The 12,376-nt window shown below is 39.4% G+C and overlaps 1 non-coding gene across 1 annotated transcript; it reads right to left on the bottom strand.

Annotated features, from left to right (window-relative positions):
* Positions 1-12,304: 12,304 nt before the first annotated feature.
* On the bottom strand, positions 12,305-12,376 carry TRNAP-AGG. Its single transcript has one exon. It is a non-coding gene; the product is annotated as a tRNA-Pro (tRNA).

The raw sequence follows: 12,376 nt of genomic DNA, 5'->3' as shown, positions 1-12,376 counted from the left end.
ACGGCAAAAGAGATTGAGAAGTTCATGTCATCCGTTGCGTACATTGATGCAATGGGAGAGCAATACAAATAAGGCTAGCGGTTGGAACTTCATGAGGAGTTTGAGATATTGCGCCGCTACAAAATGAAAATGGATGTCCACTGAAAATGGGCGACTGTTGGCTACTAAAAGGCACTTGTTGTTGGGGGCGCTCGCTAGATTGTTCTACGATTTTTTCGTGTTATGGATAATTTGAACTCTTTTTTGCATCATTCAAATTTTCTTATATTTCGACATTCCATGTGTGGTTTGTCTTAAGAAGGACCTTAATGTTTCATTAGTTCACAGTTATCATATGTGCATCCTTCAAATTTTCTTATATTTTGACATTCCATGTGTGGTTTGTCATAAGAAGGACCTTAATGTTTAATTGGTTCAATAAGATTGGGAAATGAGTCATTTGCTCAATCTTGGGACAAGTTAAGACTTTGAAAAATGCGCAAAACATGATCAAATGATGCACATGTCATGCACATTGCATGCTCAGCGCATGCACATGGTATACACACTGCATACTGAAATTACTAAAATTACAATAACATTTACATGGCAAGAAAAACATTGATCATCTAAGTAGTAAAATTATGAAAACATGCACATGGTAAGACAAACACCGATCCGCTCAGTACTAAAATTACAAAAATATTTAAGCGAATAAACAGCAAAGTGTACGAAACTTAAAACAAACTGAATTGAAAAATGTAACAAAAAAATGTTGTCCGAATATGACTTCATAGAAACGCACTGCAAGCTTCAGTCTGAAAAACCCGATGTTCTTCGGAACGACATTGTCGATGGCTAAGCCAGTGGATAGGTAGTCGGCAAATTTAAGTAAGAAAACTTCGCAGTCTGCCCTACCACGAAACAACAAGTGCACGTTACAACACCTCGATAATTGAGACATGTAAAATGAACGAAGTGGACGAGGTAAAGTAGCCCCATCTTGTACAGATCATCTTGGTTTTGGCAGCCATCGAATTGGTCTTCCAATTGTTTTAGCGATATCTTCTTCTTTCCCTTAAAATACGTCTCTCTTATACGACATTCTTCATCCTTTTCTTTCAGTGGGAATTTTCCAAACTTTAGTCCTGTGATCAACCAGAACTCGAGGCTCCCGAAATTAAGTCGCAACATCTTCCCCAAATAGGAAGGATATGGAATCATCGGTCACTATATCCTTAATAGCCCTAAGGATATCATAGCGGTTCAACTGCCCAAACCAATCAATGCAATCCACGTCAACAAGATGACCGAAACAAGAATCCTAAAATTTCTTTAGCTAATCTTTTGAAAATCGCCCTCTTATATTAGAGAGACACCTTGACTTGTATGATAGACACAAGATGGTGGCAAGAAAGACCTCATCGGGCGGACACACGAGTTTCATCAGAGGATAAGATTTGACTTTGGACCTAAGAGATTTTCAACACAGCCTTTGAATCCAACAATGACAACCATAAGGTTTTATACGCACATGAAATTAATAACATAAACATGCACACATGATATGCATGGTATATGCACATTATATGCTTAATCTACAGAGGATGTGCAGTCTTTCTTAATCTACAGAGGATGTGCAGTCTTTCATATGGATCATATTCAACCAATTCATGAACTAAATTCAAGCAAGTATACCCAACATCTACACCATATAACCAAATTGCAACTTAATCAATTAATTTCCAACAATATCATATGCATATGCACAAATGAAAATTAAATATACATCGAACAAACCATGAATAATTAACTTCAAAAATACATGCAATTACACAACCCTAAAGCCTAATTTGTTAATTCTCCCCAAATTAACTGTACAAAACAGTCAATCACACCCAAAACCCTAAATTCCCAAATTGGGAAAACCAAAGTTCTAATAATGACAATTTGATTCAAAACGTACCTCATTTTTATTTTGCCATTAACATTGTAGGGTTATTATGCAAAATGGTCCCTAAGATTTGCATGCTCAATATAAATGGTCCCTGAGATTGAAAATCAATAGAAATGGTCCCTGAGATTGTCCACCATCTAAGATTTTGGTCATTCCGTTAAAAATGATTTTGGGCAATTTTCAAAGCTTTGTAACTCAATCGTTTCTTAACCAAATTCGACCCATAATATATCAAAATGAAGATAGAAAAGTGTAGAATAATATTATACCTATTTGGAAGCCCAATGGTTGCCGGAGATAGCTGGAAAATAGCCTGAAATGTGACTGGTCTGCGAGAAAACTGGAAAACTCGCCGTAAACTGGGTAAATTTTAAACTTTCATAACTTCTTCAATACTCAAGCAAATCGAGTAATTTAAATACAAAAATAATACTTCTTGACGAGATGAAGAGAATGGTACCTTTTTCGAAGGCTAACTCACCGTGGTTTGGTCGGAAAACGGCTCGAAAGTGGCTAACCATTTTCGAGTTAGCCACTTTCAAGCAGTTTTCCGGCCAAACCACGGCGAGTTAACAGTAAATAAAGATACCATTCTCTTCGTCTCGTCGAGAAGTATGATTTTCGTTTTTCAATCACTCAATTTCGTTGAGTATTGAAGACGTTATGAATGTTTAAAGTTTACCCAGTTTCCGGCGAGTTTTCCAGTTTTCCCGCAGACCAGTCATCTTTCAGGCTATTTTTCGACCATCTCTGGAAATTATTGGGCTTCCAAATAGGTATAATCTTATTTTACACTTTCTTATATTCATTTTGATATATTATGGGTCGAATTTGGTTAAGAATCGATTGAGTTACAAAGCTTTGAAAATTGCCCAAAAAGTTTTTAACATAAGGACCAAAATCATGGATGATGGACAATCTCAGAGACCATTTCTATTGATCATGCAAATCTCAGGGCCCATTTTGTATAATAACCCAAAATTGTATAAATTGTTGGTCGCGAAACTTGCAAAAAATCTGAGTTAAAACGGCACCAATCAAAAAATTGGAGAAGGATTTGGGTTGCGATGATCGGAAAATTAGAAACTCGGCATCGGTCAAAAAAGTGGAGAAGGATTCGGAAACTTGGCGTCAATCGGAAAATTGGAGAAGGATTTGGCTCATGTCGTTGGGGGTTGGGGTTCGTCAAGCTGGGGGTCGCTAGAGAGGTTTTCAAACAATGAAGGAGAAAATGCTAACTGGGTTTTCACAATAATCCATTTATATGGGAGGACAATTTGGTCATTTCAAGTTTTAGGAAAATCCTATTTCTATCATATTGTCTTGCATGTTCTGTGCATATCCCAAAAATCCTATTTTGATCCCAAAATAAAAGAAATGTCCCATTTCCTTCAATTTCCCTTCAGTTGAACCTCCAACATCTAAGTAATTAGTACTGAATTCTTGCACGCGAAAAGCTATTCCACCTGAGCACTTGGATTTTTTTAAGTCTTTGGTTTTCAATAGTCCCCTGATGTTGATATGATCCGAATCTCTAAGCCCTATTCAACTTGCAAGTAGCATAAGAATGGCTATGCAAGACAAGGGAAGGAAGAGAGAAGGAGCAGAGCTCCAATATATTTTTTGTATTTGATTTGTATTGTAAAACTGATATGATACAACTCCACACACTTCTTGCTTCATACACTATCTCCCACACACTTTTGCCAGCGGGCATTTTCTAACAAACTCAATTTTAATTGTGATTAAGGCAATTACAGATCATAATAAATGTCACCAGAAATTTTATTGATAAACAATCCCTCACGTTTAGCAATTAAATTCAAAATTATACAAAAGTAAGATTCATCATGCAACTGCAAGTTTTATATGAACTAAATGCCTTATTCATCTTGATTAGATATTTTGATAGCAAAACGTTTTGAATAAATTATATTTGATCGAGGTGATTAGTTAAGCTCAGTTCAACCATGTTTCCGAAATGCAATATAACCGTATTAGTTAAGCTTAATTAATTTCTCCTGGGTTTGACAAAATGTAAAGGATTCGTCCTTCACGCATTACCGTCAAACGAAGCATGTGACGTGCATGCTTATTTTAACGGAAATTCTCATATAATTAGACGTAAATGATCAAGCTTCACATTTGTTTTTTAAATTCGGATGCCAATGCTCTGAGCTTTTTCCTAAAAACGTATAAAATCAAAGTCTAATTATAATCTCCTTATTTTTGGTCGATTATGAGTCTTAGAAGCTAATACAAGATGTTGGAATTAAATTTAGAGGGAGAACTAAAAAAGTATACCCTTCCTCCTTCCGTCCACCCGAATCTGTAGAAGCTTTAAGATCCTTTCTCCACTGCTTGACTTCATTTCGATCTTCATCCCTTTCATGCTTCCGAAAAACTACCATTCTGTTTCCTGACTTCAGAAGGGTCAACGTCGTAGAATATTTCATGCACTATTTTCCCCTCTTGACCTTCTCGGCACCTCATGATCTTCGACAGCTCCCTCAGGCACCATCGGGACTCCGCGTACCTCTTTGAGAAGACGATGACACTCGAACGTTCGATTTCTTGGTCAAGTTCACGCTATATGTTTTCCCCTCTTCTGAGCCGGTAGTCTATGAACGTGTTGATTTCGTAACATGATATCTGCGATGAAAAAACCGACAGTTTCACCATTCTCATTGTTCTCAAGGCATGTGCGAGGTCAAGGGAGATCACGTATGACAAAATAATACATGGCTTTGTGAAGACACATGACAAGGTTGCATTGGATATGTGGGTTGTGCTTTGATTGAATTGTATTCTAAATGTGGAGAAATGGGAAAGGCTGCGAAAGAGTATGACGAGTTTTCGCACCCGGTGTGTTTTTGTAGGCTTCTATGTTTACCGGATATGAGCAGAATGGTGATCCTGATGAAGCATTGGAGTTTTTCTCCAAGATGGTAATGGTGGGGCACGTTAATCATGTCTGAGTGACGCTTGTTGGTGTTGTTTCAGCTTGTGCTCAGTTAACAAATTTTAGATTTTGAAGTTGTGTTCCTGGTGTTTCTATTAGGAATGGGTTCCTCGTTGATTTATCTTTAGGTAACGCGGTTGCTAAAATTCTATGCAAAGATGGGTTCTGTCAAAACTGCCGCTAGCTTTAATATGAAGATGCCGAAAAAAGATGTCGGTGCCGTTGCTATATATGGTCGAGCTTCTTGCAGCTTGTTTGGAAGTAAGCATCTTTCAACAAGCTCTCTGCCTCCATGCTATTGAATCAGCCAAGATTTTCAAATAATGGGTTCATAATCTTAGACAAAAAAACTTGAATGGGTTATGTCGTTGAGCATCTGCCAATTTCTGTTAACATATGCCAAAAGTTTATGATATAGGTTTACAACTACTATTATTTGTAGAGGCTTGTCGCGGGTGGATGGAGGATATTGTAGATAATAGTGAAGACTGTCAAGGCTTTTCAACTGAAGCAGTTCATCGAGCATGTGATGCACACAATAGAGTTACGCACACAAGAAGAGAGAAAAGGAAGACAAATATGATAAAAGAAAAGAAGAAAAAAGAAGTAGGAGGAGGAAGTTGTAATTTAGTTTGTCTAAACTGTTTATAAGGATCAAATACAATACATAAACAAATATATATGCAGTTTTTGAAATTGTTAGAATCAAGAACAACCGATGACTTCATGCTCGCTATGTCACTACTCCATGCTTATGTTATTAAACGTGCCTTCAAGAAGAACATCTTTGTCGGAGCTTCACTAATAGAGTTGTACTCGAAATGCGGCGGCATAGATAATGCTGTACGATTATTTGTTACATTCATGCAACTTGAGAAGTTAGTGATCTTGAATCTCCATAACCTTCTAACTTGAAACTACTTGGTGTAAAATCTCCAAAAATTTTAACTTTGGACTTACGAATATATATTTTTCTTTAGTTTGACATTTGAACAAATACACGATTCATTTTTTTTCCTTTTGTTTAATATAAGCAATATTGAAAAAGCTAACAAAAGCAATATTGAAAAAGCGAGACATTTGTTTGGTGAGAGCCCTTCTCTCTGTGTGAGAGGTTTTCTCAACTTTGTTTGAGTGCTTCCAATTCCGATACCTCGTTTAGCCGCCGACCTTAGCTTTGGCCAAGGTCAGTGGCTGCCCCTTTCCCTTCACACTTGTTTTTCCCCCTGCTATTTCTCTGTTTCCCATTCCATGTGCCCCAATTTTAGCCGTGCTTTGCCCCAATCAGAAAACCCTTTTTTTTTTTTTTTTCCCTCTTATCCTTCCCTCCACTGTCTTCCCCCCCCCCCCCCCCCCCCCCCATGCGTCCACTTGCTTCCTCTTCTTCCCCTTCCACTTGGCTTTGCCCTCTCTCGATTCCACTTGTGATCCGATCTACCGCTACTTTGTTCAACCGTTGTTCACGGCTTTATCGGAAGGTGCGTAGAGCTCAGGCTCGGGTGTTCACACCACCACCTTCCACTTGTGTGTCGATCTTGACACTGTTGCCAGTGGTCTCACTGGTTTCCTTCCCAGGTTTATTCCATTGGTGGTGGTAGATTGGTTCCTTCTAGGGTTTGATTGAGGACAATGACAACTTCTCAATTTGTGTTTGGGGCTTGGTTTGGTTTCTTCTCTGGCGGTTGCAAGGAGGCCAGTTTGTGGTCGTCGGGAAGTGCTTTGGCGGCGGCAAGAGATCTTGGCAACTAGGGTTTGTTCAGTGTTTTCTGTTGTCGGCTCAATCCACGGGCTGGGCTTTTGTGGTTGTTGTTTTGGAGGCCCAACTTTTGTATTGTGTTTTATGTGTATTTGGGCCTATGTTTATGTAAGCTTCTTGTTGGTAAATGAATTTACCTCTTACCTTCCAAAAAAAAAAAGCAAGACATCTGTTCAACTTTTAAGAATAAATAAAAATTATCTGACATGCAAACACTTGTAACATACTATTTTTTTCAAGTAATGTTATTCATACCATGTTTTTATACCACATTTCTATATCACCTTAGGTGACATCTGATGTGAACAGCCACATCATTTGAAAATTTTGCAAAACCCAAGGAAAATAAGGGGAAAAACTCCTCGTATACCATAATCATTTAATTAACTAGTTTTTCGTAATTATTAGTTTATTAAATAATGAATTGAATTTAAAAATCTGATTAATTCAAATGAAGTGGTTGTCCACATCAAATGTCACATAAGGTGGTACAAAAATATAATATGAATAACATTACTCTTCTTTTTCATTTGTGTGTTCAACTTCTGGAAAAAAATAACAACTCTCTACCATTTTAATATATAGTTTGGATGTTTGAATTTGACAGTGGACTTCTGATGAATGCCTAAAAAACAAATCACAAAATTAGATACACAATTTTTGACCGGGAAATAAAAAGGAATATAGACCAACAACTACTTTTGACTTCTTTAAGCTTTCTTTACATGTAAATAGGTTCTTGTGTGAGGTCATCGTACGTGGTAGGTCATGAGTATTGTGTGAAAGAGCATTGGACATAAAAATAAAGAATAGTGTTATTCACACTTATTTATATTTTTCACACATATTCGTTGAGTTTTGGTAATTGATATCGTCAATTCATTTTGATTTGACGACAGAAAATTAAGAAAAGTGTGTAAAAGTAAAAATTGATGTGTTGGTAGCACTTACCCAAAATAAAGCTCGGCTAACAAAATCATGAGATGAGAGATAAGAGGGTGATTTTGTGATTTTTGTCTTTTAACCCATAGGGACATGTAGTCGAGCGAATAGGAAGAACTTCTCCTATGCATGATCAAGCAAATTATTATCGGTATCACTTCAACGATCTTCAAATTTAGTTTTTTTAGTATTATTCTAAATTCATATATTAACATCAGTTGTATTCATCCTCATATAATAATGGTATTAAAAGAAAACTTTCTTTGTACATCACAAAGCAAAAATATTTGATAGAGAAAAAATAAATACAAATAATTATAAATTAATATTTAAAAAATCCACAGTAATGTACGACTGAGAACTCAGTCCACACGCGGGAAATCGGAGAATTCTACACGGGTTTTAGGCGATGTAATACAACCAAACGATGCCTTCACCAGCGTGCTCACGAGGTGGGACCTACACCTGAGCGGCCGAACCAGGGTCTTGTGGGCCTTATCACCGTCGGCGGCGAAAGCAGCAACCAGCTCGCCTGAGTGGTCTCCCTCGGCGATCGGGAACATTGGCCCCGGTGCCAGCCGGCTCTGCCGCCTCTTGATGTCGCTGAGCTCCATTTTGGGCTGGGGCTTGACCAGCGACCCGATCAGGGCCGTCCTGTGCTTCTTGGACTTGCTGCTCTGGTACCGGCAGCTGCCGGCCGCCGGCGAATTCGGCCTGAAGACTGACGATTTTTCGAGATCGACCGGCGATCGGACGCTCTGCGATCGTTTGAAGGAGTTGGTCTTGAAGAGGAAGAGGCCGTTTCGCGGGTCCCTCTGCACCAATTTCGTGTTTTGGGGGAAATCGACGTCGTCGATGGTTTTGCCGCAGAAGACGACGGCGGAGGAGTCGAGCTCGAAGTCCGGGTGGTCGATGAAGAACTCGAAGAGGCTGTCGGGGGTATCTGGGTATTTTCGGGGGGAGGGAGAGTAGCTGTCGTAGTGGTCGTTGTAAAGGGAGAAGTCGCAGAAGGAGAGGGTGTCGTCTGCGTCGGACTGGTCCTGCGGGACTGCAGTGTTTTTGGTGTCGTCCATTTTTTGAGATAGCAAAAGCTGGGATTGGTGTGAGAAGGAGAGTGCGGGGAGTGGGTTTATATAAGGCTGATGGTGTTTGAAATTTGGGGTGAGAGAGAGAGAGGAAGCGAGGTGGGGTGGTTCCTTAAGCAAGGTGATTAGCTTAATTAATTAGTGATTAATTGGGGAGGGAGAGTTGGTTTGGTTTGGTGACAAGGCTTTCTGGAAGGGGAGGAAAATCAAATGCAAATTAGTTGACCAGTGACGGGAGAGGAAGGAGTATATATATATATATATATATATATATATATATATATAATAGGAATTGGATCCTCTCTTGATCAGGAGATTATGATCCTCCTGACCTATTAACACAGGTCGTTGGATTTTGATCCAACGATTACAATTATTATAACTTTTAAAAGAATCTCCTATTTGTTGCCATTGGATCAAAATTTAACGGCCCGTATTAATGGATGAGGAGGATCTTAATCTCCTTCTCATAGGAGAGGATCCAGTTCCTATATAATATATGTGATGGGATGAGCTACTAGAAGAGTGCAAATGAGTCAGCAAGGTAAACATTGGGTTCTTTTTACAAATAATTAAATGGATTAATGTTATTAATGGTAAAATCTGTTTGACTTGATCCTGCCCTAACCCTACCCCTTCTTTCTCTTGTCATGGAAACGTGTAGTAACAATGGCTGGCGCCCTACTTGCCTTATTGTCGAATCGCCAATGACTCAACTGGCAATTTTTATTTTAAGATTATCATTCAACAATTAGGGCAACAAAATTTGTCAAACTAAATGTCGACATGTAGTTTTTTAATTATAAATTAATATTTATAAATTGTGTTTGTCTAGTTATTTGTTTAGAAGTACTTTTAAAATAATTGAAAGTTCTTTTAAAGAAAATATATTTGGGTTCCGAAATCACTTTCATATGGTTATTTTAGGGAGCACTTCAAGTGTTTTTTCAGGATTCACTTGTGTTTTTACTAAAGATTGGTTTCAAAAACATTTCCACTAATAACGTTTTTAGTTATTTTAAAAGTATTTCCAAACGAGTCCATTAGTTGTGTTTGGGCCTGAAATGAGAATTTGCGCCGAGAAGGGTCGACCCAAGGACCATGGACCTCAGCCAATATGCATCATTCAGGCCAATGGGTTTTTAACCCATAAATAGGATCAGTTCGACCGAGTTCTTATGAAGGAAGAACTCTGATGAGATCAAATATGGGTGGCTCAGTCGAGTTCTGTACGATTTGAAAATTGCCAGATATCAAATTGAGCATTGGATAAATAGGAATCATCTCAAGGATCAGAATGCATGCGCGATTGTATAAAAGATGAATGAGTCTCATAATGAGACTAGATTCAAAGTCCTAGTTAGATTCAAAGAGGTTGAGTCTAGATGGAGATAAAGTTTTGGCCACGAAAGGATAAGGGGAATATTCAAGCAGATGCCAAGCAAATACAAACTCATCAGGACTCTGACTCGACATGTTTTTTTTATCACATATGCCTTACCTATAAATAGAGAAGGCTCTGCAATAGTAAAGGCCCTTTCAACTCCAATAAATAACTCAAAATGCTCTACATAAAACTCTTCTCATACATGAGAAAACACACTAATTATCCTAACCCTCGTGTCATCTTCAGTTCGAATCGAACAAGTGAACAACATTGTGTTGGCAACCAGCAACACCTTAATTTGGATAAGTGAACATCACTAGAGCCGTAGAACCAGGTGATCTAAAGCACCTTCACTTTAGATCAATGAACAATACTACTTCTGGTTGGTTATCTATCCAAGTCTCGACCGGTGAAGAGTTTCTAACTTTTTCAATGAAAGATGTCACTTCATTAGTTTCTTAGCAATGTGAAGTATTCTATGATTTGTTACTCTCAGGTGCATTTTGCAATTTGGCATATAGACGACCGAACCACGTTCAACATAAAAATGTTTATCTCCTTTGAGTACATGTATCCTTACAACCTGATACAATTTGGCACACATATATTCTTACGAGTATAGTCGAAGTAGCCAAACCTGGCGCAAGGAATCCTGAATTTCGTAGTAACCTTGTCTTCAGGTTCTAAAACTCAAGGTCGAGACGTGCTCTTTCCTCGGGCTATAATCGCTCGAGAACACAAGTCATTAGCACATTTGACACCATCACCACCACATTTATTATACTCGAGCAATCGAGCTCGGTTAAGAGTTGGCAAACCCGCATTCACAAAGACGTAGTTAGCTCATAATTACTCGGCCTGCGCATCACGTAGGCTTTGTAATTTTAGGGTCAACAAGTTCGTATCACTATATTACACCATCATTCTTATGCTGGTGAAAGAAGGATTGTATATCCAAATGACTTCAAAATGAAAAGTGTATTCTGTAACTAATAGAATTAAGTGATCAAGCTCCTTTAAACGGAGAAAAAGATGTATTACGCTTCTTCATCGCTTTCGATAATAAAAATTTTGCAATTAGTTTTGTACATGAGGAAGCTACAAAGCAAAAGATAAACAAATTTAAATTAATCAGTTGCTTGATTCCTAGTCCAAGACTTGGAACCCACTAATCCAGGTCTTAAGTCCAAGTTGTCCAACGACGACCCAACTCAGACACGTGGCATACAACCAAGAGTCGCCTTAGCCAACGCGTTTAACAAGTGGAACCGACACCTCAGCGCCCTCATCAGCCGCCAATGCCCTTTACCGGATCCACTCCTTCCACCGCCCACACTCGCTAGCTCCCCGCCGCTTATCATAGGGAACATCAGCGCCGGAGTGCGCCGACCCTGCCGCTTTCTGATCTCATTCATGTCCATCTCCGGTTGGTACTTCACCAGTCCTATCAGCACCTTGTGCTTCCGTGAATTGCTCGACGGCGAGTGCGACCGGCAGCTCAGGAGCTCCGATTCCGACCGGTAAGAGTGAGGGTGGGAGGGAGATGAAAATTTGAATGATTCGGATCGGGAGAAAAATGGGTTTTCGATTTGAGGCTCCTCGTTCCGAAGGTCGATTGGTTTTCCGCAGAAAACGACGTCCATGGGGACGTATCCGCGGATCGGGTCTACCGGGAATTCAAAAAAGGCATCTGGGTCGGAAGAATAAGAAGCGGAGGCCATAGGGTTCTCCTCCGACTCCCCAATTTCGTCGTGTAGCGGGAGATCGCAGAAGGACAGTGCGTCTTCTTCGACTTCTTGCCGGTTGAAATCTGAGAAATTTTCCATGTCTGTGAATCTGTGATCTGGGTAGTGATAAAGTTGATCTGTTTGTGTTGCTGGATGTGTTTGGTGATTGGGGATAGGATCTGTGTGTGTGTATATATGGAGGGAGGGAGTGAGGGTTTCTAGAAATAGGATATGGGAGGTTGCTGGCGACGTGGCTTCGGTGGTTTTGGTTTTGGTGCTTCTGGAAGAAGAACAACTTGGTGGCTTGAAAAGTGATCCAAAAATAAGGGGAAAAAAAGGACTTAGTGGAAATCCGGGAGAGCAGTCAAAAGAGGAAAATGGTTAAAACCCGCGAAAGAGAGAAAAGACGTTTGGGGGAGGTGGTTTTTCTAGAAGGCCTCGAGAAACTGGTGGCTGCGTAAAAAAATCCGAAAGCAGGAAGAAATCAAAAGAATAAAAAGGAGAGAAAGGGGGCATTCCGAGAATTGAACTCGGGACCTCTCGCACCCTAAGCGAGAATCATACCACTAGACCAAATGCCC

This window comes from the organism of the source record quoted next, unplaced genomic scaffold (genome assembly GCF_019419815.1).
Source record: "Pyrus x bretschneideri cultivar Hongxiangsu unplaced genomic scaffold, Pyrus_bretschneideri_v1 Contig4, whole genome shotgun sequence".
Taxonomy (NCBI): domain Eukaryota; kingdom Viridiplantae; phylum Streptophyta; class Magnoliopsida; order Rosales; family Rosaceae; genus Pyrus; species Pyrus x bretschneideri.
This window is presented reverse-complemented; position numbering and strand designations above follow the sequence as displayed.